The sequence below is a fragment of the Cebus imitator genome, unplaced genomic scaffold (assembly GCF_001604975.1).
Source record: "Cebus imitator isolate Cc_AM_T3 unplaced genomic scaffold, Cebus_imitator-1.0 Scaffold183, whole genome shotgun sequence".
Classification (NCBI taxonomy): domain Eukaryota; kingdom Metazoa; phylum Chordata; class Mammalia; order Primates; family Cebidae; genus Cebus; species Cebus imitator.
Window position 1 is genome coordinate 2441470 of NW_016107498.1, and position 25673 is coordinate 2467142.

General features: G+C 38.2%; 1 long non-coding RNA gene across 2 annotated transcripts; it reads right to left on the reverse strand.

Moving 5' to 3' along the window:
* Positions 1–1495: 1495 nt before the first annotated feature.
* On the reverse strand, positions 1496–21252 carry LOC119473774. Of its 2 annotated transcripts, none has more exons than XR_005202996.1 (3): positions 21149–21252; positions 16068–16223; positions 1496–1607 (listed from the first exon to the last, which is right to left on the reverse strand). It is a non-coding gene; the product is annotated as an uncharacterized LOC119473774 (long non-coding RNA). The 2 variants fall into 2 exon arrangements; XR_005202995.1 differs by lacking the exon at positions 1496–1607 and adding an exon at positions 9111–9394.
* Between the last annotated feature and the right edge of the window lie 4421 nt (positions 21253–25673).

Below are 25673 nucleotides of genomic sequence, written 5' to 3' on the forward strand. Positions count from 1 at the left end.
CCAGGTTAGAGTGCGGTGGCATGATCATAGCTCACTGCAGCCTTAAATTCCTGGGCTCAGGCGATCCTCCTGCCTCAGTCTGCTGAGTAGCTGGAACTACAAGTGTGTGCCACCTTGCCCAACTTATTTTTCATTTTTTAAAGCTTTTATTTTAGGTGCATGGGTACATGTGCATTTGTTATATTGGTAAATGCACATTGCAGGGGCCTGAGGTACAGATTATTTTGTCACCAAGTTAATAAACATAATACCTAACAGGTAGTTTTTGAATACTCTCCCTCCTCCCAACCTCCACCTTCAAGTAGGCCTCAGTGTCTGTTGTTCCCTTCTTTGTGTCCCTATGTCCTCAAAGTTAGTTCCCACTTGCAAGTGAGAACATGCAGTATTTGGTTTTCTGTTCCTGTGTTAGTTTGCTTAAGATATGGCTTCCACCTCCAACCATGTTGCTGCAAAGGACATGATCTCTGTCTTTTTAATGGCTGCATAGTATTCCATTGTCTATATGTACCACCTTTTAAAGATCCAGTCTATCATTGATGGGCATTTCATGTCTTTGCTATAGTAAATATTGCTGCAGTGAACATACTCATGCATGTGTTTTAATGGCAGAAACACAACTAAACTAAAGAGATTCTGCACAGCAAAACGAGCTATAAAAGAGTAAACAGACAACCTACAGAATGGGAGAAAGTATTTGTGAACTATGTATCCAACAAAGATCTAATATCCAGATGCTATAAGGAACTTAAACAAATTTACAAGAAAAAACAATCCCATTAAAAAGTGGGGAAAAGACACAAACAGACACTTTTCAGAAGATGAAGTACATGTGGTCAACAAGCATATGAAAAAATGTTTAACATCACTAATCACTGAAGAAATGCAAATCAAAACCACAGTGAGATACCATCTCACACCAATCAGAATGGCTACTATTAAAAAGTCAAAAAATAACAGACAGTAACGAGGTTGTGGAAAAAAGGGAATGCTTATACATTGTTGGTGGGAGTGTAAATTAGTCCAGCCATTTTGGAAAGCAGTTTGGCAATTTCTCAAAGAATTTAAAACAGAATTACCATTTGGCCCAGTGATCCCATTATTGCATATATACCCAAAGGAATCTTTTTTAACTTTTTGTACAGATGGGGTCTCGTTTGTTGTCCAGGCTGGTCTTATGATCCTTCTGCCTTGGCATCCCAAAGTGTTGGGATACTAGGTGTGAGCCACTGCCTCAGGCTTGATTATTCCCTTTTCCTCTGCCTCCAAACTCTACTCTCTGCTGGCTCCTTCATACCAGCATTTAAATGTCTTTGAGACTCTTTCATTGTTAAAAAAAAAAATCCATTCTCCATCCATCCACCTCTCATTCTTCTCATTTTCTGTCCCATTTCTCTCTTCCTATTCAGGTACTTTCAAAGAGTTGTCCTCACCTCCTATCAGTCATTAACCCTTTACAAATTGGATTTTCCTGTCCCCCATTACTAAAATTCTCATAGCAAGGTTAGCAATATGCTTCTTGTTGGTATGTCCAATGGGCACTTTGCATCTGAGGTTAGTCCTCTTCTCTTCATAATGCTGATTACTTTCTCCTTAAAATCTGTTGGTGGCTTTGAGGAAAGAGAAACAAATGAGAAATATGGGGCTTCCCCAACACCACCAATTCTTTGGTTTTATTCCATCTGGTTGCTTCTTTCTATCTTGTTGGTGAGTATCTTTTTCTTCACCCATTTTTGGAATACAATAATTTGTCAGATTCTGTCCTATGCTACTTACTCTTCTCACTGTACATATTTTCTCTTGGTCAGTATTATCAAGACTTCCATTATTATCTGTGTGCTTATTATTCTTGAATTAAAATCTTTAACTCAGATATATATCTTGAATTACAAATCCAAATGTATATCCAACTCTTAATATTTCACAGTTCTGTGTATACTCCAAACTCAATACATCCCAAACTGAACTCATAATCTTCTCTTACATTTTTAAACTATCTTTCTCCTCCTTTGTTGATTGCAACTCAAGTAATCACCAAGCTCTATTACGTCTATGATATGGTTTGTCTCTGTCTCCCTACCCAACTCTCACCTTGAATTGTAATAATCTCCGTGTGTCCTGGGAAGGACCACATGGGAGGTAATTGAATCATGGGAGTGGGTTTTTCCCATGCTATTCTCGTGATAGTGAGTAAGTCTCACAAGGTCTGATGGCTTTATAAAAAGGAGTTCCCTGCACTTGCTCTCTCTTGCCTGCTGCCATGTAAGTCGTGACTTTTCTCCTCATTTGCCTTCCACCATAATTTTAAGGCACCCCCAGCCATGGGGAACCGTGAGTCCAATAAACCTCTCTCCTTTATAAATTATCCAGCCTTGGCCACGTCTTTATTTGCAGCATGAGAACAAACTAATACAGTCTACTTACCTGTCTCTAAAATCAGTTTATTTTTTCTTCATCCCCACTGTTACTATTATTGTCATTAGCCTAGACCAGACCCCACCACCTCTCCAATGGGTGTTGACTACAGTTTCCCAATCAGTCTGCTGTGCTTATGGTTTGTTCCAGCACTGCAGCGTGATGATCTGTCAGGAACACAAAACTGATCATTCTAGCCCCTATTTCAAACACCTTAGCAACTTCAATTTGTCCTCTGGATTAAACCCAGACTCCCTACATGATTTGCAAGGCTCCCCACAAACTGATCTCTGCTCATCTTCTCAGTTTTATTCTCCATACTCCTCTCTCAGGCTTTGTGGTCTAGTCTTATTGAAAATTTTTCTATCTCTGAAAGTTTCATGCTGTTTTCCTTTGTCTGGGTTTTTGTTATGCTATTCCCTTTGCCTATTCAACACTCTTTATCATACCCTTTCTCTTCTTAACTTGCATCACTTCTTTGTCTTCCTAAGTTGCCTTCATCTTTAAAGTTTCAGTTTCCAAATGTCTTTCATTTTGGAGAGCATTTTCTGGTCTTCCACATCCAAAGTAAATGTCCCTCCATAGCCCTTTTGACTTCCTATATGATGACACTTATTGCACTGTATTATAATTGCTGTCATCATGCTTGGATGAATAACTTATAAATATTTAATAAGTATTTAGTTGAATAACAAACTGAATATCATTTTTTACTTTCTCTCATTATTTTAGAAATTAAGTCAGTAAAACCTGTCATCTATCACCCCACAAAATACCCCTAAATTCATTATAGTTTTATATAACTTCACTGTAAGGTTTAACAGACCTTAATGGATAAATATTTTCCCATTGCTTATGTAAACATAAAATAAGATATGCCAAGGGCAGGTAACGGGAGAGAACTGAACCAAATGTGCATTGAAGCAAGGTGTTATGTTCAATGAAAAATAACATCTATAAGTTTTAAGGGTTAAGGTAAATGTATGCTTGGTTGATGTCCATTTTGGTTTGGTTAATATTTATTGGGCATAATATACCACATGATGCCATGTTCTCTCTGTACTGAATACTTTTGTATTGAAGATTTATTAATTATATGACCAAATAATGAATTAGGTAAAATGTCATGCTGCCGTCCTTTCCCACTTGCTGCCTCAAGCCCAATCCCACTTCTAGTCCTTCATTTCTATGAAACTTTTCTCACCCAATATCTATACATGGGGTTAGTCCCAGATTCATAGAAAAGATATGGCATGGGCCGAATGAAATTGCAAGCTGATTACAACTTGGGAAAATTAATTTTTTTTTTCCTGGCTCTTCGTTTGAGTAATTATTTTTAATATTTAGAGAGTATATAGGTCATTCACTTTAACTCTTATCTCATGGGTTTTATGTTGGTTGGTAACTTTCAGACACTATTCCCAAGTATCAACTCAAGTGGTAAGAAGCATTTGGGCTACAGAAACGGCAAAGAGAGTAGCATGGCAAAAGGACCAAGAGAAGGGTCCTTTCGTTTAGGAAAGTTGTCTCGTAGCTTGACTCATTTTAACTACATCTCTCTAACTTAGACATTATATTAGAAAATACCATCATTTTTTACAATTAAACATATATATATGTTTTTAGCATTTAACTTTTACTTTTGGCCTCTAACAGATCTGACCATGGTTTAGTGAGAATTTTTTAGGGATGAGGAGGTGGCCATCATGGCTAGTCCTGCCCAACCTTCCTCTTCCAAAAGTGGTTGTGCATATTTAGAAAAGCTGAGACCTTTGAAAATCTGTGTCCTGGTTGTTTATTTCCGAGTCTTCATTTGCTTTAAGTTATAATGTTTAATAGCTTCTTAAGGATTGCTTCTCTCTGTTCTGAATTTAAAAGAAACTGGACTCAAAAGATTTCCTCTGACACTTCTGATCTCTCAACTTCTCTCTGCCAACAAACCCTAGCATATCAGCATTTCCTGTAATATGGCTGTTGGTGCTCAGATGACAAGATACACTTCAGTTTAATGGAAGTGAGCATAATTCTCACTGGACTGCACCCATTTTTCTCATTCTCTTTCCAAAAAATGTGGGGGCTTTTTGCCAAGGTTATAACTCACACCTGTAATCTTAGCACTTTGGGAGGCTGATGCTGGAGGATTGCTTGAGGCCAGGAGTTTGAGAACAACCAGGGCAACATAGCGAGACCCTGTCTCTACAGGAAATAAAAGTTTTCCTTAACATATACATCAACTGAGTGGTTAGTTTTGTAGGTCTTAGGATTTTTGTTCTCTTTTAGGAAAGTTTCCTCATATACATTTTTTAAAGCATGTTTCTTCCCCTTTCATTTTTCAAACCTCATCCTAAGCCTCTCCTGCCTGCTTTCCTTCTCCCATCCTCTCTCTCCCTTGTTTGCAAATTAATTTCTAAAAATGACGTTTTCTGCTCCATGATCTAGACCCCACCAGTGATCAATGAAGTGAGTATCAGTTACAAGCACAAGTCCAGTAGGAGCCAGTTTGGCTTAAACTCAACCTTCCTTGGTAAACCAAGAGAATATATAATCCTGATTGATTACTCCCAGGGAATATATTTGTGTCATTGGTAGTGAGTGCAATTGAACTAAAATGGTTCTTAATTCTAAACCCTCTTTTAGGCTTTTACCTTCTCACATGTCTATGCCACAGTAGATGGTTTGGATAAAGAATGAGGAGATGAAAACTTATTTCAAAGCTTTGTACGGTACTGATTAGGTTGCACCATCTGAGCTCCTTAAGCTTCTTAGAATTTGTCTTAGAGGATGTAATAAACTGTGATGCATTGATCTGGCATAGGGTCCCTGGGCATTGGTGCTTGAAGGATTCCATTTACTGAATCCTTAACTCTGCAGCAGGTACTCCATGCTCAATCTATTACTAAAACAGCTTAATGTCTGAAAAATGTGATAAGCATGCTTGCTTCCCTAGGAGCAGAGTTTATGATTCCCTGTATGCAAATATCTCCTGAGGTCCAGGAGAATGTCTCTTGCTACAATCCCATGTAATTTCTTCATCTTTAGTAAAAAGTACTAAACCATAAACTTTTCCCCAGAATTATTTCATCTATTTTTTTAAAAAATTGAATAACAGTCCTAAAGGCTGTCTATGCAGTCCAGAACTTACCTTCTTTGTCGTAAGCATAGAAAATGTTTTAATTATCGAAATTTAGGGTTTGATTTACCCAAACATTGGAGTTCTTTTGTTTAACTAAAATTCCTTAGGCTCTAATGATTTTTTTTTCATTTATTTTCTATATCCTTCTCATGAAAAACTTCGGATTCTCAAAGGAGTAATCTAACTTTTCCTGTTGCTGTTTAATAACATTTTAATTATTTTTTTAAATTAACAAATTTGTTTTATAGAGATGAGGTCTCGCTGTGTTGTCCAGGCTGGTCTCAAACTCCTGGCCTCGAGAGATCCTTCTGCCTCGGTGTTCTAAAGCACCGGTTTTTTGTTTTGTTTTTTGTTTTATTATTGCAGGCACCTGTCCTTAATTATTTTTAATGACATATTCTGCATCATATCTATATGTATGTTTTAAACTTGGAAACCTTTAAGTGCATGCACGATACACATGGTAGATTCACAAATGGGCTCTTGTTGATGGTAATAATAGAATAAATTTTAGCATTCCGTATGGAGAGGTCCAATCCCGAGAGTGCAGAGTGATGACGAATTGAGGGTTGTTGGATCCTGGTGTTCCCTTTGGCCATTAACATTGATACAGGAGTAGCAAAGCAAAATCCTAGGAAAGACATAAGTGGAGCTACAGGGCTGGGAAAATGAGCAGCTGTGGGGCAGAGGTGGAAACATCAGTAGCAACAGGGGCTGAGTATAAGCACACCACATGCTTGGAAACTAACATCCAAGACTTGATCTGAGTTCAGAGCCCATGGGGCTCTGGAGGAAGCTCAACAGGGAACCTTGGAAGCTCTTTCCTCATCTGATGGAGTGTTTAAGCACAGTTCCCCTCAGGAGGCCCTCTTTTGACAGCCTTGTGGATATCTCTCCACAAAGCTCAAAGGCATGGACCTTGCTTCCGACAGAAATGAGAGTGACCAGGTGACTCCGACCTCCTTCTCCTGTCCCTGGAGGTTTGGTCTGATCATTCAGAGACAGTGTTATATTTTCCTCACATTCACTTTCACTCTGACTTCCAGTTCTCTACTGGATCTAAGTGTCTGTCAAGTATATCTCCAAGTCAGACAGCACATTGACCACAGCCTAAATAAGGGAACATTACAAGTTAACCCTTTTCCTTCTTGGAAAAAAAAAGTGCAGCTCACTGCCAATGCTCATTTAATTTTACATAAACTCAGTCTTTGAGGCTGAAGCAAATCTAACTCATTTTCAGTGTGAAAATAAAATCTAAAAACTGTTCTTGGAGCTATTTCTAAACAGAACTAACATCAGTATCATCTGAATCATCAGAATCCTCCATTTCAGAAAAAAATCACGTTTACCAAATGAATCTTTGGCCAATAACTCTTCAAGATAGATATTAACATCAGTGTAGGAACACTATGTTTTCTAGGATTTGACATTTTCAGCAATCAAGAATCACTGTATATTTTGTAAATGGAGATACCACTACTAAAAACAGAATTCTACAAATAGAATGATTTCGTTTCCAGAGTCAATACACTAGAGCGAGGCAAAAATAATAATAAAAGTAAGATATTTTGTGGCAGTTATCTTAAATGCTGCATCTGTAATGTAAGCACCACTAGAGAGTATTCTCAGGGCAAAAGGGAAAGGGAATGAATGTGCATTTCAGAAGTGAGAGGAGCTGCCTCTGTAGCAGCTACCATGGGATTCCACAGCCCAGATGCCATGGGCACAACACAGAACCCTGAGCTGCAGAATTGGCCCCTTAGCATCCATAAACCCATGTGGCAGGTGATACCCCAATGATGAGGAATGGAACATGGAGATCCACTCAAGGACTGTAGGTTCCGCAAACAAACAAGTCAAGGACTTCAGCCCACTCTGTAGCAGTGGGCCTGGCCCTCTCACTTTCCTCCTTTTGTGGCTCTGTTGTCCTGCTTTGTTCCTGGATCTACCCACTTCTAATCCTCTCCACTATGTACTTGACCCCTGACCCTGTGCACTACACATCCATTAGCCTTCTGCTTGCTGGAGATTTCTATTTATTTGTTTAAATTTAACAAACATGTTGGTCTCAGTACTTTACAAATATGAATCCCTACAATGATGAAATGATGAGGTAATCCTAGTGTTACCCCCAACTTGTAGAGGAGTTTGTCCTCGCTTTCGCCTGTCAGTGTTCCTAGACATTGCATACGGCCAGCCTCTTGGGCACCCAGCTCGGTCAGCATCACTATTATCGGTCTCCTATGAGTGCCTCTCTCAGAGTGGGGTTGGATGGTGATCACTGTATGGAGCATCAGAGCTTGACCTTTTGGAGCCAGGCAGTCTGGGTTTGTCAGGTTTCCCACATACTAACTGAGTGACTCTAAGCAAGTATGAGTTTCCTCATCAGTAAAGTAGGAATCAAATCTACCTTGGAGAGTCATCCAGGAGGTTGAACATCACATGAAGAAAACCCTAGCAACGTGCCTAGAACAGAAAAGCATTCAGGAAAAGATAGCTACTGTTATTCCCACTGACTCCCCCTGGAGTATAGAGAAAGTCCTGCTTGATTACACTGCACGCAGTTGAAACTTTAGAAGTAAAAGTGGTCTTTGATTTTGGCTAGTTGAATTCTTTCCTTTTTGAACGGGGAGACTGAAGCCCAGAAATCTTTAGACATTTTTTGAAGTCACCCCCTAGTTAACAAGAAAATGGAGAAAGACCTGAGGCCACCTGATTCCTTACTGTGTCTTTAACTACCACAGCCCGCCTCTACTGAACTTGAAAGGCTCAATCTCACGTGGGCGGAGCCGGAAGCAGGAGATGATCTGTCAGACGATGGAAGGCCCCAGGACGTTCTTCTCCTTCCACTCATTTTCCAGTAGAAGCAACTCCTCGCCTCAGACATCTTTCTTCAGGTTCCGAGAAGAAGAAAGCTATTGTTCAGAGGCAAATATATAGAGCTCTTGCTATAACTGCCTGCTTTTCAGTCACAGTGGTTTTTTGACTCAATTCTTCCAAACTTTGTAGAGGCTCATCTTGTTTGAAATAGAAATGTGCCTTAGTCTCTTCTTTTCCTCTTTTTTATGTGAATGGTCACCCTGCTTCTAGGGTAATACATAATATTGCTTTAGCTTATATTTATCTTTTTCGAATAATTTACAGATAGAAATTTACTTCTTAGAGTTACAAAAAGTATTCCTGGGACTGAAGTTCAACAATTTGATGTCTCTGGTGGCAGGAATTTGGTTGTAGTAATATTGCTACCATATGGATAAATACGTAACTATGGAAAACTGGGATGAGAATTCCAGGGCATTTTACTGGGACCACCAAAATGAGGAATGACATATTCAATTCTAAGGCACTAAAGTGAAGAAGAATTCTGCCTTTTAAGTTGGAGTATCATGTCAAAATGAAAACCTTATTATAAATAAAAAGTACATATACACATAAGAACAAAACCTCTTCAGCTCTGGGGAGAATCTATGTGACACCAACATAGTTAGACTGTTTCAGAATTATTTAAAAAAACAATGAATCAGCAAAGCTGTCATCATCATTTATTCTTTTCTTTCTCTATAATGAAAGCACTGCTCTTTTTCCTCTCCCAAATGAAAATCGGTTAGGCCTGCCTTAGAATATTGAACTATTTGGGATTTTCAGGCCTTTTTGCTCATATTTATCATTGAGGCGACTGACTGGTGAGCTGGACCCATTGTGCTCTGAGAAGCTTTTTGTATCAAGCACTGCTTTAAGTTAGGTGTTGAATGCGGCATCAAAGGTAGGCAGGCAGACATTCAGAGGCAGATGTGGGCACATTCCCAAAAGTTCAGTGCCAAGGGCCTTGTGTTTCTTAACAGAGGTGACCTGGAAAGATTCCAAGAACAAGATGAAAAATACAAAGTTGACTTTAGTTAAAGGGAAGGAGAAAGGAAAGCATTGAAAGCTTGAATCCTGTTAACTTGAAAAGTTGAGTTCTGGTCTTTTAAAAGCTTCCTTCCAAAATAGACCCGAATTAGTTTAATCTCTCGCCAATTGTAGATTTAAATTTAGCTTCTCACACTTATTAATCTTTTTAGCAGTGAAAATACTCATTGTTGCTAATAGGAAATTGATTTAGTATTTTCTGTTTATAATGAACTTTCGGTTAACTTGGATGGTTAAAACAAAGACCATCGTTACCGATTTCATTAACGGGTCCCTAGCTGAACAGACGGAGAGTCACGAGGGCTAGGGCCAGCACACAGAGCCAGCCAGACGTGCACACAACTTCCACCACTTCCACTCCGCTGCTTTTCATTTCAAGCGCTGCTTTGTTTTTAAGTTAGGTGTTTAGGATGAATTTAGGATTTTGGACAAGCCGCTTAATTTCTCTAAACCTCACTATTGTCATCCATAAAATGGGAATGTTTTTATTACACGGAAGTGATCAAATGAATGTGAAGTATGACACTTGCTACGTAGTACATTCTATAATTCATAGATATGTTAAATTGCATATGTTTGGAAAGATCTGGAAGTAGTATCAGGACCAAGTGCAGACTTCCTTTTTACACATAGAGTAGGTGAAATAGAATTGTGGATGCTTTACCCAGGACCATGTGGCCCGTAAGTCATAAATTTGGCCAGAGTTATGGTGAGAATCCAGATTTTTGCCTTCTTTCCACTGAACCTACTTTGTATATGTCTAAGGCTATTTTAAATTTAATTGCTGTAAAATAATGATTTTGTAGTGAGATAAAATGTATATTATTACAGTGATATAAAACTGCTATATAAAACAATAACTACCATTTTTGAACATGTATTGCCAGTCGTTTTACTAAGTATTTATGTATATTATCTCATTTAATCCTTATATTGACCACGAAGGTAAGTACTACTATTGTACCTATTTTTCAAAGTTGAAGAAAATTAAACACAGAATATTTAAATACTTTGTCCAAAGTCATACATTTACTAGTGGCAGAAACATGGTTTGGATTCAGAAAACCTGCCCCTAGAGTCAGTGCTCTTAACCTTCACACTGACTGCACCTGAATATTTGAAAATGAGAAGAAACTAAGACTTATGTAAGTGGTTATCACTCTCATATACGTGGGCAAACTTGGAAAACAATGAAGGCATGTTGCAAAGAACAGTAGACTCAGATGGCCACATGCTGGTCATCACAACTTTACGGCTGCATTTAAATGACTCCCCAGAAAGCATAGGTAGCTATGTAGCTCATAAGGAAGTTCAGATGTCAGAAGCCCCGTTTTCAATCCTGCTCTGTGTCTTTCTAGAAGACCAAACTTGTGCATGAAGGCCTTATGCTTGTTGGGTTTTGGTTACCTGTTTTGTTAAATGAATATGATAAACCTCAAGATATTATTGGGAAGACTTAAAAAGATGTAAATGCAATTGCATGGCATATAAAATGGCCCCAAAGAGAGTCCCTGCCTTAGTGGAAAATGTTTGGTATCCTTTTCTAGTTTTCCTGACTCCTCTACCAGCTTTAGAAAATTAAACCTAGTAACACATTTGCCCATTTCCATCAGGCTGGAATCTATTCGAGGTAAACTGCAGTCATTCCTGGGCTACCCTGCCTGTGGCACAAGCCCTACTCATGGACTGGACTGCAGACAATGATGCTCTCAAGGGCTGACTTGAGAGAGAATTTCTGCCCCACAGACTTTTCAGAGCATTTAGCTTTTAGAAGCACACATCTCTTAGTTGGGAGATGCTTTCTATTTGGTTGGTGCAAAAGTAATGGCAAAAACAGCAATGACTTTTGCACTAACCTAATATTGTTCTTTGGGTTTAGACCTCTGAAGACAGATACACAACAAAGCACAATGTGGTGTTGGCGTGCAGAAACCCAGGCCTCAGCACAGCCAGAAATGGAAAAATACCCTCAAAGAGCTAGAGAAGGGGGAGCAGATCTGGAAAGGGGTTTAACTAATGTGGCAAATGGCCCGGCACACTCCCCTCTCCTAGTTTGTTTTGATACATCTCCACCTGGTCCCCAGGTGTGTAAGAACCACAGAATATTCTTCATGCCACTGCTGTGGGCCAGACTCATGCAGTGGGAGCTGGGCTGTGCACCTCCGAACAATGGCTTTATTCTTTCAGGTGCCTGAAGAGAGGTCTGAATGTAGAAGGAGCTGCTACTGCTAAGGCCAGAGAGGAAGGAAGGTCATATACTTTGCGGAATTTGGGCCCAGTGAAAAAAGCTGGGAAGTTGCAAGATGCCATAGGGAAAGGTGAAGCCAGTCCTTCCCTTCCAGCCTCTACCCCAAGTGTGAGATAACCATGAAGGTGAATTGGCTGCATATTGAGAAGGGAAAGGAGTAAGGAGAAAACATTTGTTTTCTTCGAAAACCCAGGAGTTTAAGTCTAGAAATACAAGAAAGTTGCCAGAACAGAAAGGTGCGGGGCGGGGTGTGGGGGGTTGTTCTGGACTTCACACAAGGATCTGTAGGAATAAAGCAAGTTCTGGAGAGTTGGTTTTGGTGTTAATTATTTCACACTGGAAATCATCATAACAAAATGGTAAATTCTGGAATTTCCACTTTTCCTTCACCTGAAGAGGGTATACATTTTTTTCTTTGGCCAGACAGAGACCTCACATTTTCAGAGACAGAGGTGAATTGGAAAGAACAGTTTTCCACCTCAGAGTTTTATGGAATTGGCAGGAAAACTTTATTAGTCTCAAGGCAAAATACAGACTATGATATTCTCAAATTTTTCTATTAGGAGAAAAGGTGGCAAGAACTTCATAGAATTTTGTCAGAGGAGATTTGGCAAAGCATCGTATTATATAGACGTATGTATGAAATTAAATTTCTTATATGAAGCTTTTAGCAATGGAGAAAACAAATGGTATCTCACATAAATGGGATGAGACTTAGCTATTTGTAACCTCGTTACATTGAAATAACTGAAATTGTAAAGAGACATGAAATAATAAGCTGCCTGCCTAAACATGGATTTTCTAGTTTGAAACAAATGCCTTGCATCTAGATTAATAAGGTGACGCAAGACACTACATCATCCGGCAGGGGAAGATTTAAAGCAGGTCAGGTTCCTTGGGAGGAGAGGAAAATAACTTTTAAGATGAAAGACCAAAAAAAGAAAAAAAAGAAAAAGAAAACCTGTGTGTGGTCCAAACTCCTTTTTTTAAAAAAAATTTGCCAAAGGTTTTTAAGTTACATGGTGATAGTTTCTCAAAGTTTTAATGATTCACTTGCAAGGCATTATTAGTCATATCTTTGACCTGATGAAGAACACGTAAATAAGAACCCTTTTTTTTTCTAATCATTGATGTTTAATACTGAGAGTATTGGGAAATGTGATGGGAGAAGGTGCATTTAATAATGCCTATTTCCCAAGGAGGGTAGAGAGAATGTTGGCATTTGATTGCACATAATTCTTTAAAAATATACTTAGTAAGTTTAGGCTAACAGGGAAAAGAACTGTTTGGCGAAAACAGGACAGACCTCCCAGAAAACTTAAACTTGACCTTCTCATTTCTGCTCTTGAAATGGGTACACTATTTAAGACCCTCTTAACCTGTAGCTCAGTGAAATCTTCTAATTAGGAATATTTTCTCTTTTTATTGCCCTTTAAAAATACATGTGCTGGCTACCTGAAGCCACATTCTTTGAAACAACCAGTGTGGTACAGAGTAGCTTTGACACCAGAAAATTAGACCTTTTAAAGAAAGAAATTTATATAAATATTCTTTTATACTTCACTTGGTAGTTAGGGGCTATAGACAGTGGTTTCAAATATCAATGATCACCTAGTTGTTTATTTACAATTACTCGGTAATTTGTAGCTACTTTTAGAGCCGTGAAAAGTAGTAGATGAACTTTCTTGTCCTAGCCGCTACTGTAGTTGGTAGGGTTTAACAAACTTGTTTTTAGTATCTCAAGTTCAAAATATATAAAATGGATTTCTTCTTTGTTCTTATTTTATTTATTTTTATTATAATTATTTTTTGAGACGGAGTCTTGTTCTGTTGCTCAGGCTGGAGTACAGTGGTGTGATCTCGGCTCACTGCAACCTCTACTTCCCAGGGTCAAGCAATTCTCCTGCCTTAGCCTCCTGACTAGCTAGGACTACAGGCATGCAACACCACACCCAGCTAATTTTTTGTATTTTTAGTAGAGATGGGGCTTCACCATGTTGACCAGGATGGTCTCGATCTCCTGACCTCAGGTGATCCACCTGCCTTGGCCTCCCAAAGTGCTGGGATTACAGTCATGAGCCACCACGCCCGGCCTCTTTGTTCTTATTTTAAAATACACAGTTGTGGCTTCTGTAGTGTTATCCTTAGTGCATCTTGGAATGGAAAATAAATCGCGTATACCATAGAGACTGATACTAATGAGAAATCTCTTAACACTGTAAGAAGTGTTTGGAAGAGGAAACATGCAGTGAATTGTACAGGATTTCAGGTGTTACTATGTGGGGGAAATGGCTCAAAAGGCAGATACTGTAAGAGTTGGAAATGATTTATAGGTACTCTTTGGATAAGGATGTTGTTCTAAATCTTCCTTCTACCCATCTCACAGATCAGTATTCTGAGAACATGTGCCAAGTCAAATAATTCTTCAACTCAGCTGACCTAGTGTCCTATTCTAGGCCTTGTTCTGTGTAACTGTTCCAGTGCATGTCTTCTCTCTGACAGCCAGCTTCTTCAGGTCAGGGATTACATTTAAATTTCCTTTCAATCCCAGTATTAACGATAATTGTATGTGTAAGTGCTCATGTCCCTTTGCCTTTGTACCTTAGTAACACAATAGTCTATTTTCCATCCATATCTAAAAATGTACTCCATGTGATTCCATTTTGATTTATTCCCTACAGAAAACCATCAGATGATTTTATTTTATTTTTGTTAGGCAATAAATGCACAGGGTACAAAATTTAGAAGTTACAAAAGGGTATACAGGAAAAATAAGTTTTTACTTTATTTCTCAATCATGTAGCTTCCCTGGCGAGGTGCAAAGTCTGTTAGATATCTTATTTCTTAGGAATCCTCCTAGATATATTCTAACATACGTAAGCAAATAACATACATTTGGTAGCCTATGACTAATCCCATTTTAGGCCCTTAATACAGTGAGAAATAAACTGTGGCTAGGTAGAGATTTCTTGGATGACAGAGGCACAGACCCTGAGTGTTAGCATATGTGCTCACTGAGCATTCCTGAAGCATTAGGTCCCCTGCCCTGGGTTCCTCCATTACAGTGATTACTTCATATGACCGTGCTTGATTTGAATGTCAGGCATGCTTATACTGGGGCACAAGAGCAGCCCTGTGGAACTCAGTTCATTTATATTCTTATCTCCTGGATATTCTTTGAATTGCTTTTTCATCACTGTGGTAAAAAAAGTAGTAGCAGCAGTGGTAAAGTGGCTAATACCTACATAGCACTTACTACATACTAGACATGGTTTCAAGTATTTACTTAATAACTCATTTAAACTAAAATAAAATCAACCTTAAACCTGGATTCAAGTGTCTAGCGCTAACACAGCTTACTGAGGAATTTACTCCCACATGAACTGGATCAGTAACTTTACATACTTTTGAGATAAATCCAGGGACATCCATAATATTTATGGAGAGCAAAAGGATTTTTGGTGTAATCCACCAACGCACAGGTTAGGATGAACGTAGACACACCCTTCGTCGTAAAGCTATAATTTATCTGACTTAGAATTCAAATATTTTATGGGTTAAATATAGTTAGTAAGGATGCCCATAAAGCTGTAACTTATCTGACATTGGAATCAAACATTTTATCGGTTAGATGTACCTATTAAGGATACCCATAAACTTTCTCCACCAGGGGACAATGGAAAATCATAGTTACATCTTCTGTTTTTACAGTTATAAGGTATAAACCAGAGGTTGCCTTCTTTGTGTGGATGGGTGGGTAGATGGGTATACAAAATTCAATCTCCTTTTCCTCCAATATGAAAATAACCTTATGTTTTCTAATTACATAAATATTATATACCTACTGCAGAAAACCTTAGAAACTTCAGTCAATTATAAAGAAAGTTAAAAGTCATAATCTAACCTCACAGAAATAGAAACCAGTGTTACCCTTTTCCATTTTGTATCTTTCCAGAGATTTTCTATACATGTATATATGTTTATATACATGTACATCTTTCCAGAGTGTTTTTCTATACATATACATACCTATACATTTTGATTTTCTTTTTTTGCTAAAATAAGATCATAGTCAACGTACTTTCCTTCTATAATGTAATATATTACATAGATGTCTCTGATATAAATACATATTTATATTACCTTTTTAGTTTTATAGTGCTCCCTTGTATAATTGTACCATAATTTAATTAACTAGTCATTGATATTATTTTAGGTATTTGAAAGGTTTTGATAATATAAGTAAATATTATTGTACATACATCTTTATCTCTGTCTCTGCTTGTTTTTCACATATTTGGTTAAGTTGTTAGATAGATTTTTAAATAAATGACATAACCACATATTCCATAAGTAGAGTGATACCTTCATATGAAGTGATCATTCAGAAACTTTGCTGTTACGTTGGATGTCACTTCTTTTTAATTGAGAATCCATTTCTCCTGACATGATGAGATCACTGGCATATGGTAATAGTCGAGGTTTCATTATCCCTTCCTCTGTTCATTTTTGAAGAGGAATCTGGAAGGTACAAATACATGCTAGTGCAGACAGCAGGCAATGCAGTGGTTAAAAGTGAGAGAGTGACATGTGTCTAATATGGTTATGATGGTTTAAAAATAAATATCTGAGCCAGGCATGGTGTCTCATGACTCTAGTCCCAGCACTTTGGGAGGCTGAGGTGGATGGATCACTTGAGGTCAGGAATTTGAGACCAGCCTGGCTAAGATACAGTGAAATCCCATCTCTACTAAAAAAAAATATAAAAATCAGCTGGGCATAGTGGCACACCCTGTAGTCCCAGGTACTTAAGGAGCTGAGGCAGGACAATTGCCTGAACTGGGGAGGCAGAGGTTGCAGTGAGCTGAGAGCACCAATGCACTCCAGCCTGGGTGACAGAGCAAGACTCTGTCTCTAAAAAACATTAAATAAATAAATAAATATGTGGATTAGGAAAATTGACAAAGCACCTTAATATTGCCCGTTTCTCCTTCATGCTGAGTTCCAGGGAGCTCCAGCAAGAACAGGTTTGGAAATTCCTAGTTTAGAGCCTACACCTGTGAGATGCTCACTGAGGAGGCCCTCGAATCCTGCTGTTTCACCTTTTTGCTACTGCATCTCTTTGTGGAATGATACCACTGTTCTTCCTTTCTCAGGCAGTACTATAAAGTGAACCAAACACCAGTTATTCGAAGATGCTTGGAACTCTAGAAGAAATTCTTTAATAGTGGAAAGCTGTAAAATAAAGTATATATACATACAATTTTTATAACAAGTCTAAAGCAGGCTAATCAAATGACTTAGCTTTTTGCATAAAGTATGTGTATTTTAGGAGTACCAGTAAAATATTAAGCTGGCTGAAAAATTGGAGGTGGTGTTTTCATCCCTCTCAGTTGTCATTCCATAGCAAGGATTCTTAAAATTGTACAACCCAGTTTCAGATTCAAATAAGAATATGAGATGTTTCTATAGCTATTTTACTGTATTTCTGTTGTGTTAATGAAAGACACTGATAAAAAATACATATAGTATCTAAAACTCCATTCTGTTTCAGACCAGTCTATGAATATTCCCCAAGAGTGGATGTTACAAGGTTGTTTAGATCAGCCTTAGTTTTTTTAACTTTCCCTAAATACACCAAGTAATGCTTCATACTAAAAAAGTTTTTAAAAATTTAAAAATGTTGGCCAGATATGGTGGCTCACATCTTTAATCCTAGCATTTGGGGAGGCCAAGATGGGAGGATTGCTTGAGACTAGGAGTTGGAGACCAGCCTAGGCAACACAACCAGACCCTGTCTCTACAAAATATATATTTTTTTAGTTGGCCAGGCATAGTGGTGACACAGGATTTTCTTCTCGGTTACTTTGCAAGCTGGGGACCTCCAGCCAGCGATGCCCTGCCTGGTTCTTGCTCGGCCATGCTACCTGCTGCAGGAGGTGGCCCACCCACTTGGCCCACCTGGGCTGAGTCTGGCTTGAGCAGTGGTTGCCAAGTTTTTGTCCTGTGCCCGAGAAGAATGAAGATGCACTGACAATCCCAGAGTGAACAAGGCGGGTAGTTTTACTGAGTGATGAAAACAGCTTTCAGTGGAGAGGGGACATGGGGGTGTCTCCCTACCCAAAGGTGGAACGTACCCTCAACGTGGCTGACTCCTGGGGCTTTTTATGGGCTCAGAATAGGAGAAGGGCAGGCAAACAGCAGCAGAAGATTTCACTTTGGGTTGCGAGTTTCATCCGGAACCAGCAGTGGGATCTTTTAGCCTTCCGTAGCCTTCTGGCTGTTTTTTTTTTTTGCTTGATGGTGGGTTTCACCAGGGACCCACCCCTGTCTGCCTAAGCATTTGGCTGCCTCCTGTTGCTGTCAGTGGCACGTGCCTGTAGTCTTCACTACTGGGGATACTAAGGCAGGAAGATCAATTGAGCCTAGAAGTTCAAGGCTGCAGTGAGCTATGATTGTGCCACTGCACTCCAGCTTGGGTGACAAAGTGAGACCCTATCTTAAAAAAAAAAAAAAAAGCTATCATCTGCCGCCTAAAACATTTTATGTAGCTACTCAATACACAATAGAAAACACACACACACACAAAATTTTCCAACTTCATTTTGCACTACCTTTTTGAAGGTATTAAAATGAATCAATAAAACTGACACATACCAAACAAAGTCAGGAGGTAAGTAAGGGAAAAGCGCCTTGATCAGAGAGATAAGGTAACAAGAATGAATCTACGTAAATGAAGATTTAGAGCAAACTGCTGATTAGCATCATAAAAAAGAAAGAACTATGGTCCCTGAATTTATGTTCTAAGAAGCAGAAAAGTTTTCACATATCGCACACACTGTACACATCTGTGCTGAGATCTATCTACACTGAGTTTAAAGTCCATCACTCCTGGCATACCTTGTCCTAGCTGATTCCTATAACAATTTCTTAGTAATGTGTACACAGAGTCCTCTCAATACCTATTAAACAATATTGCCAAAGCTGGGAGTCTTCAAATTTGTCACTACCACCCATCTCTAAAGCCTACACATATGTCAGCCATACTGGCACATCTTTTCTTCAAATTTGCAAAAAGTTATTGGGTACTGAAATGTGTAAGTTAATGCTTCTTAATAGAAAGGGCCCTAGAGTATATGCCCTAAAAAGAAACCTCCTCTGGAGGCTCTTAGTTAAAATTGTTAAGTAGGGCCACCCAAAGCAAAGTAGTTTTTTTCAATTAATTCAAAAGAATCCTGTTAAAAAAAAACAAAAGAACATTTTGATTAAGCGCTTCACTTAAAAATATGTTGAGGTCCAACAATTGGTAATCCCTTTGGTAGAAGCACTATTAGTATGTTCCATTTCACTTCACCAGAAAATAAAAAAGGATGAGGATTGAGTTCCTCTGCACCATAGATTCCTAGAGGGCAGGGAGTTCTAGATCAGAGTTTTTCTAATCAGAGGAATACTTCAAATGCTTCCTAGGATTCTTTGGTGGGTATTTGGCAAGCAGAGATTAGCTTAAGCATTGCTAGATTTTTTTTTACTATTTCAACTTTGCCTAAGGATAATATTTCAGAATCTGAATCTTGTTCTTCTTTCTTCATCTGAATTGTATCCTTTCGTTATACATATTTGTTCTTAAGTATAGTCAAATATAGCGCCAAAAGCTCAATAGTCTAAGTATTGCCAACTACAAGGTATAATATGTATTTCATTTGTTTTTCCATAACCTAGAATGGGAAAGTATGAAAATGAAGAAGACTTGTCATTTACAATTATGCAGCCTCCATCTCTATACTTATTATTCTGCTAGAATGATACTGCTATCACTTCAGGCCTGGATCACTCTCCACCCCGTCCAGGTCTCTGCATATCCCTATCCCCCCATTATGGATTAGACTCCAAAGAAGAATATATTTTACTTTGTTGTTGTTCAGTCTAAAGCTCCCTCTCACCCTGTTTTCCCAGGAGGCTATATTGAATTGTGAATGAGAGCATTAGGCTTTGGAGCAAATCAACCTAAATAGTTCAAATCCTGGCTGTGCCAATTACATAGGCATGTTACTTTGGTCAAGTCAGTTAATCAGTTTTCCCATCTGCTCATTTAGAATACCAGTATATACTTAGGGTTGTGAAAATTAAGTGAGAAGTATATTAGGTACATTACAGTGCCTGGAATAAGGGAGAGTTCAGTGCATGCTAGTTAACTTCAGAACTATATCCTCACATACTGAAGTATATGGAGCAAATGATAGTTGGAGTCAGTTATTTTTCTGTTCTTTGCTCCTTCCTTTTGTGGGAAAAGTAAGACCCTTAAGACCTTTTTTTGCATTTTTTATAGAGATAAAATTCATATAACGTAAAACGCATTATTTTAAAGTATAAAATTTAGTTATTTTATGATATTCACAATGTTTTGCCACCATAACCACTAATTCAAGAATGTTTCCATTATTCTAAAGAGAAATCTCATGCCCATTAAGCAGTCACTCTAAATTCTTCCCCAACCCTTATCCCCTGGAAATGACTAATCAACTTTCCATCTTTATGAGTCTGCCCATTCTAGACATGTCGTGTAAATCTAATCATGTGATATGTGGCCTTTAGTGTCTGCCTTTTTAAATTTAGCATCATGTTTTAAAGGTTCATCCATGGTATAGCGTGTATCTACACTTCATTCCTTTTTATGCCTAAATAATGTTCCATTTTATGCAAATACCATATTTGTTTTTCCATTAATCATTTGATAAGACATTTGGATTGTTTCCATATCTTGGCTATTATTAATAATGCTGCTATGTACAATTGTGCACAGGCTTTTGTGGGAACATATCTTTTCAATTAGGACCATTAAGAATTTGCTTCCCAATATCACACGCTAGTAGTGATTATTGTAATTTTCTACAGTGGACATTAGGAGTCATGGAGGATGGGGAGGGGGTTGGGAGTATCTTAAATTTCAGTGACTTCAAAATGTTTGAACCCTCCTCTCTTTTCAGAATGCATGCTACAAGCAGTTATACTGCCATGCTTTTGTCCAGTACTTTAGGTAAAGTTAATGCAATAATAATTATATGCAATCATATAACATACATGCAAACATATATGCATGCACATGCTGGGCTGAAGTGACCTTTTCTAGTACAAAATAAGCTCTGGTCCTGCCCTGAATTATTAAGGAGTTTTGTGTATGAAGATATCCCCTTCCCTCTATCGGGACCCTTTTGGATCCCTTTAGCCTCCACCTTTTCCATTCTTCTGCCCCCAGAATCTGATGCTGTCCTAAGAATGTTTGGCACCCATCATCTTTGAGAAAAGGTTACACAAATTACATCTTTCACCAGGGACTTATATTTTAACAATGTGCTTCTTTTCCCAGAAGTAGCTCCACATTAAAGGAAAACAGAGTGAGGACAATATTTGACACAAGAGATGGTTAATAATGGTGGTTTTTTACTCACCAGGAAGATATTTGAATTAAGGCCGTTGCCAGTGTTCATAGCTTCCCATTAGGGAGATTACTACTTTCTTCTGTACCAAGATTGTGTTTTCAGATCTTTTTCCATCTTTTGTAAGCCTTCACCCCGTTTGATCATGTGTGATATATATAAAGCCTGATTCTTACTATTTTTAACTTTTCCAAGGGTGTTCCTTATTAAAGTGTTGGCATTATACCAGAAGTCCACACCCAGCAGGGTTAATGCCCCACCCCACACAAATACCCTGCTTTGACATTTGATACGTTGGACTCAAGTCTTGTTAAGCAACTTTGAAAAAGTTATTTAACCTCTCTGAGCCTCATCAGTATCCTCAGTTCTGTAGCAATAATAATAATGTTAACGCTCCATAATTACTGTATGGATTAGAGATTAAAGCATCTAGCAAAGTATTTAGTACTTGATTAGTGCTCACCATATAGTAATTGTATTATTGCTGCTGTTCACAGTGAGAAGAAGCCAGATGTGGTTTCCTAGGTCCTACCCATGTACAGAAGGCTCCTGTGCCTGGTGTAGCTTTCTGAGGTTATGCTCTGTCCCCCGATCCCTGAGCAGCTGCCTCTGTCTGTTTATCTCACTCAGTCACTTTAACTCCAGATTGAGTTGAATTGAATTGAAAGTAAAGATAAAGGAATAGTAACTTGAAGACATGCGATCTAGGAACTACACAAAAACATATTGAAGGGAAACAAGAAACATAGGAGTCATGTCATGGTTTCAGTGCACTGGATTGTAGGAAGTCAGAACCTGTACTCCAATTCTGGTTCTGTCATTTGCTAGGTGTAAGATTCTGAGCATGATTTTTGAACTCTCTGAGCCTCAGGGCCCTCTTCCATAAAATGGAATTCACATTGGTACAACTTCATGCTTTGGGTTGTATGAGGTGAGATACCTTATAGAAATGATGACCAAACAGAGGCAACTGTAAATGAAAGATCTTTTATTTCCCCAGTCACTGAGGGGAGACTGTTACTGGTTGATTTAGGATATGGGAACAGAGATATTAACAGTCTTCATTGAGGGACAGTCCCACACAACGAAGAATTGTCATATGGCAGATGTCAGTAGCACTCCTATTGAGAAACATTGCACTTTATGAATATGTTTTGAAAATTTTAACATCTAACATGAAAAATCACTCCGGTGCCCATCAATTAATATGTGGATTTCATTGACAGGGAGGGGTCTCTCTTCTTGTGTTCTGTGACTAGTATGCCTTGAGCATAATCCTAAACTTTTCATTTTCCCCCAGGAAAATGGACCCCAAAACAACTATTTTTAAGTTTCCCATCTTCTGTTTTCCATGCCACCAAATAAATGAATAAATCTCAATCTGTGTAAATCTCAGGAGTTAACAACTGGTAAGAAACATATCTCAGAAAAATGGTGATTAGAATCATGAAATGAAGCTTGTTAAAATGTGTTTTGAGCCCATTGGAACACAGGAGTTTTATAAAATACAAGATGGTATTGTTTTCCCCCAAATGTGGGTGCCTCCGTGAGTTGTACTGTTGACAGGTTTACATTTTACAGCAGTGCATGAATGGCACGAGAAAAAACAAAAGCATCTGTAATGTATCTAGGGTTCTTTTCCAATAAGTATATTTTTCTATTATAAAGAGTATTAAAGTCACATTATAGAAAATTTGGAAAATAGAGAAAAGAACAGAGGAATCATCTATAATCCTTCCACTCCTAAAATAACCACTACTAAAATGTTGATGTATTTCTTTTTAGTGTATTTTACTTGGTATATTCTCAATTTTCACCAACAGTTTTGTCACTGAACATTACATCTAATATTTATATGATTCCTTTTGAAATTAGAAGTTGTTTTGTGATAAATGTTTTTATGGTTGTAGGCTTTGGGGGAAAATTGTAGGTTCTCCCATTTAAATGACTTTGAACTTAATGATGTGTTGTCCCTTAAAGCAAACAATAGGGAAATTAAATTTTCAGCATCAAGAGTTGTTTGTGTTATACTCTAAAGCCCCATTTTTTTTTCCAACTTTTAATCCCCTAGAGTTACATGAAGGAGCAGAACTATGGGAAGCAACATCACACTAATTTAGTTTTCGTGCAGAGAAAGATTCTAGTGCTGGATTCAGATATTTTTGTGCGCAAATAAAATCTCCAGAGACTTTGTAGCTTAGTGAATAAAGGATTGGCCTCCAACCAAACCCAACTAAATGAATTTGGTGGTCTCAGCTGAGTTTCCAGCAAGTTTTAGCTTGCATTACAAATTCATCATGCACAATTACGTGCAATTTGGCACAACTTCCAATCCCTGCTTAGTAGAAGCCCTCTGTTTGGGACTGAAGGGGAGCATAAAATACTTCTTGTGCCTAAAGGGAGCAGTTCTCTTAGGTCAAGGTTGTGTTACATATGGAAAGGGATAGGGTAGAAGTGTTGTCAAGCCCAAAGAATCCAGGAATACGTGGGTACTGAACATTAACTGTGTTTACCATTTGAAATTTCTCACTCTGAAGATCTTCATTCAAACAGAAGATGACAGTTCTGACACCAATGCGCACATAGATTCTCTCCTAGTTAAAATTGGCACAGGTGAGTTAAGATCCATACAATTTTGTACTCACCTAACACTGGAATATAGAGCAGAATGCAAAATCAGCAGAATGCAAAATTAGAAGGTATTTGGGAAAAAACTCAGACCTGATGAGGTGCCTAATACGTTGGAACAAATATATTATGAATCTCTAGAAATATCAAATATGTCTAGTATTGCAGTAATGCAGAATAATTATTTGATTGAACATAGGCCAACTCAGGAAATGAAAATTTTAGCAATTAACTTTCTTTCCATGGTCCAGTCTTCTTACATTCCATATATTCAACTTGGATTTGTTTTAATTATTTAGAGAGAAGTATATTGAATAGCTGAGTGTTCCTTGCTTTGTGTTCTAGTCCTTAAGGAGCTGGCATTTTGCTGGCAGTTTGCTCCGTATAAGATGAAATGTATAGATTCCTAAACATATAACCATAATTCATAATCAGGGATTGGACAGCGAAACACCATCAAATGACATTCATTTTCTAGGTCTGGGTGGCAAGGTAAAGCCAGTCTGGGAGTGGTGCTAATTGATAAATCAAGATTTGATTTCCTTCTCTGAATGAGTCTTAAATCAGTGTCTAATTTAACCAAAATACTGAGACTAGAGTTTGTTGGTAGTTATACAAAACCTAAAATAGCCTCTGCTGATTGCATTATCAATAATTGAAACTTAATGGAAACCAATGAACTGTTGATTTCTCTAACAGAGCAAAGAAATCCAACCAAGTAGCCAAAGGAAAATAATGCAGATAAGCATAATGTTGACATTTCAACTCTTATTCCAGAAAACACTGGCATGGATATTAAACAGATTGTCTTTCTAATTAAGAACAAAAGGACTCAAGCTAGCCAAGAGGGCAGAAGTTGATACCAGAACTTCCTCTTTCAGTCTCACACCTAAAAGTGTTATGGGAGACAAAGCAACTGATGATGGAAACAAAAATATCCTAAGGCAGTTGGTTGAGTGGCAGCTGTAGCCATCTCATATCCTGGGAAAAGTTAGTACCTTTCTGTCTAGATGAGGTGTTGACTGAGGGACCTACACCACTCCCACCAGCCAACACATCAGGCATCCTGCCACAAATTGTTGGCCATAGCTAATGTGATTCTTCTGAGGTCTCTCCTAAGTAAACGATCATAAACTCAGTTGTGTAGGGCCAATTTCTTATTTGCCTATTATAAGGTGACCAGCGTATACAGGATTTAATTAATTCTTTGGGAGACAGCATGGAAAGAACTTGGGCTTAGAAGTCAGATTAATGTTCAGCCTTGCCTTGTCTCTGCTAAGCTGTGTGACCTTAAGTTAAATTATTTAACTTTTTGTGGTTTGGTTTGTTCATACTTAAAACAGGAATAGATAATTCCTGACATTTTTAGTGAAGAATGCTTATAAACCACTTAACATAGAACTTGGCACGCAACTGCAGGTATTATAGATGAACTTTTCAATCTTGCTGTAGTGCTTATGGTGAGTCCGTGATACAGAAAGGCAATATATAACAAAGCCCTTTTGATTAATGCTTGAGGAAGAGGAAAATCAGAGCTGAGAACTCCTCTTTTCTTTTTTTTCTCTTTAGAATATTATCTGTGTAGATTTTTTTTTTTTTTTAATTTTTATTTTACTTTAGGTTCTGGGGTACATGTGCATAGGTGTTGTTGCACAGGTGCATATTATATCCAGCATTTCTCCCCATGTTATCCCTCCTCACCCTTCCCACCCCATGATGTCCATCCCCTAGCCCCCCCCACCAACTGCCCCAGCCTGTGATGTTCCTCTCCCTGAGTCCACGTGTTCTTATTGTTCAACACCCACCTATGAGTGAGAATATGCGGTGTTTGATTTTCTGTTCTTGTGTCAGTTTGCTATGAATGATGGTTTCCAGATTCATCCAAGTCCCTACAAAGGACACAAACTCA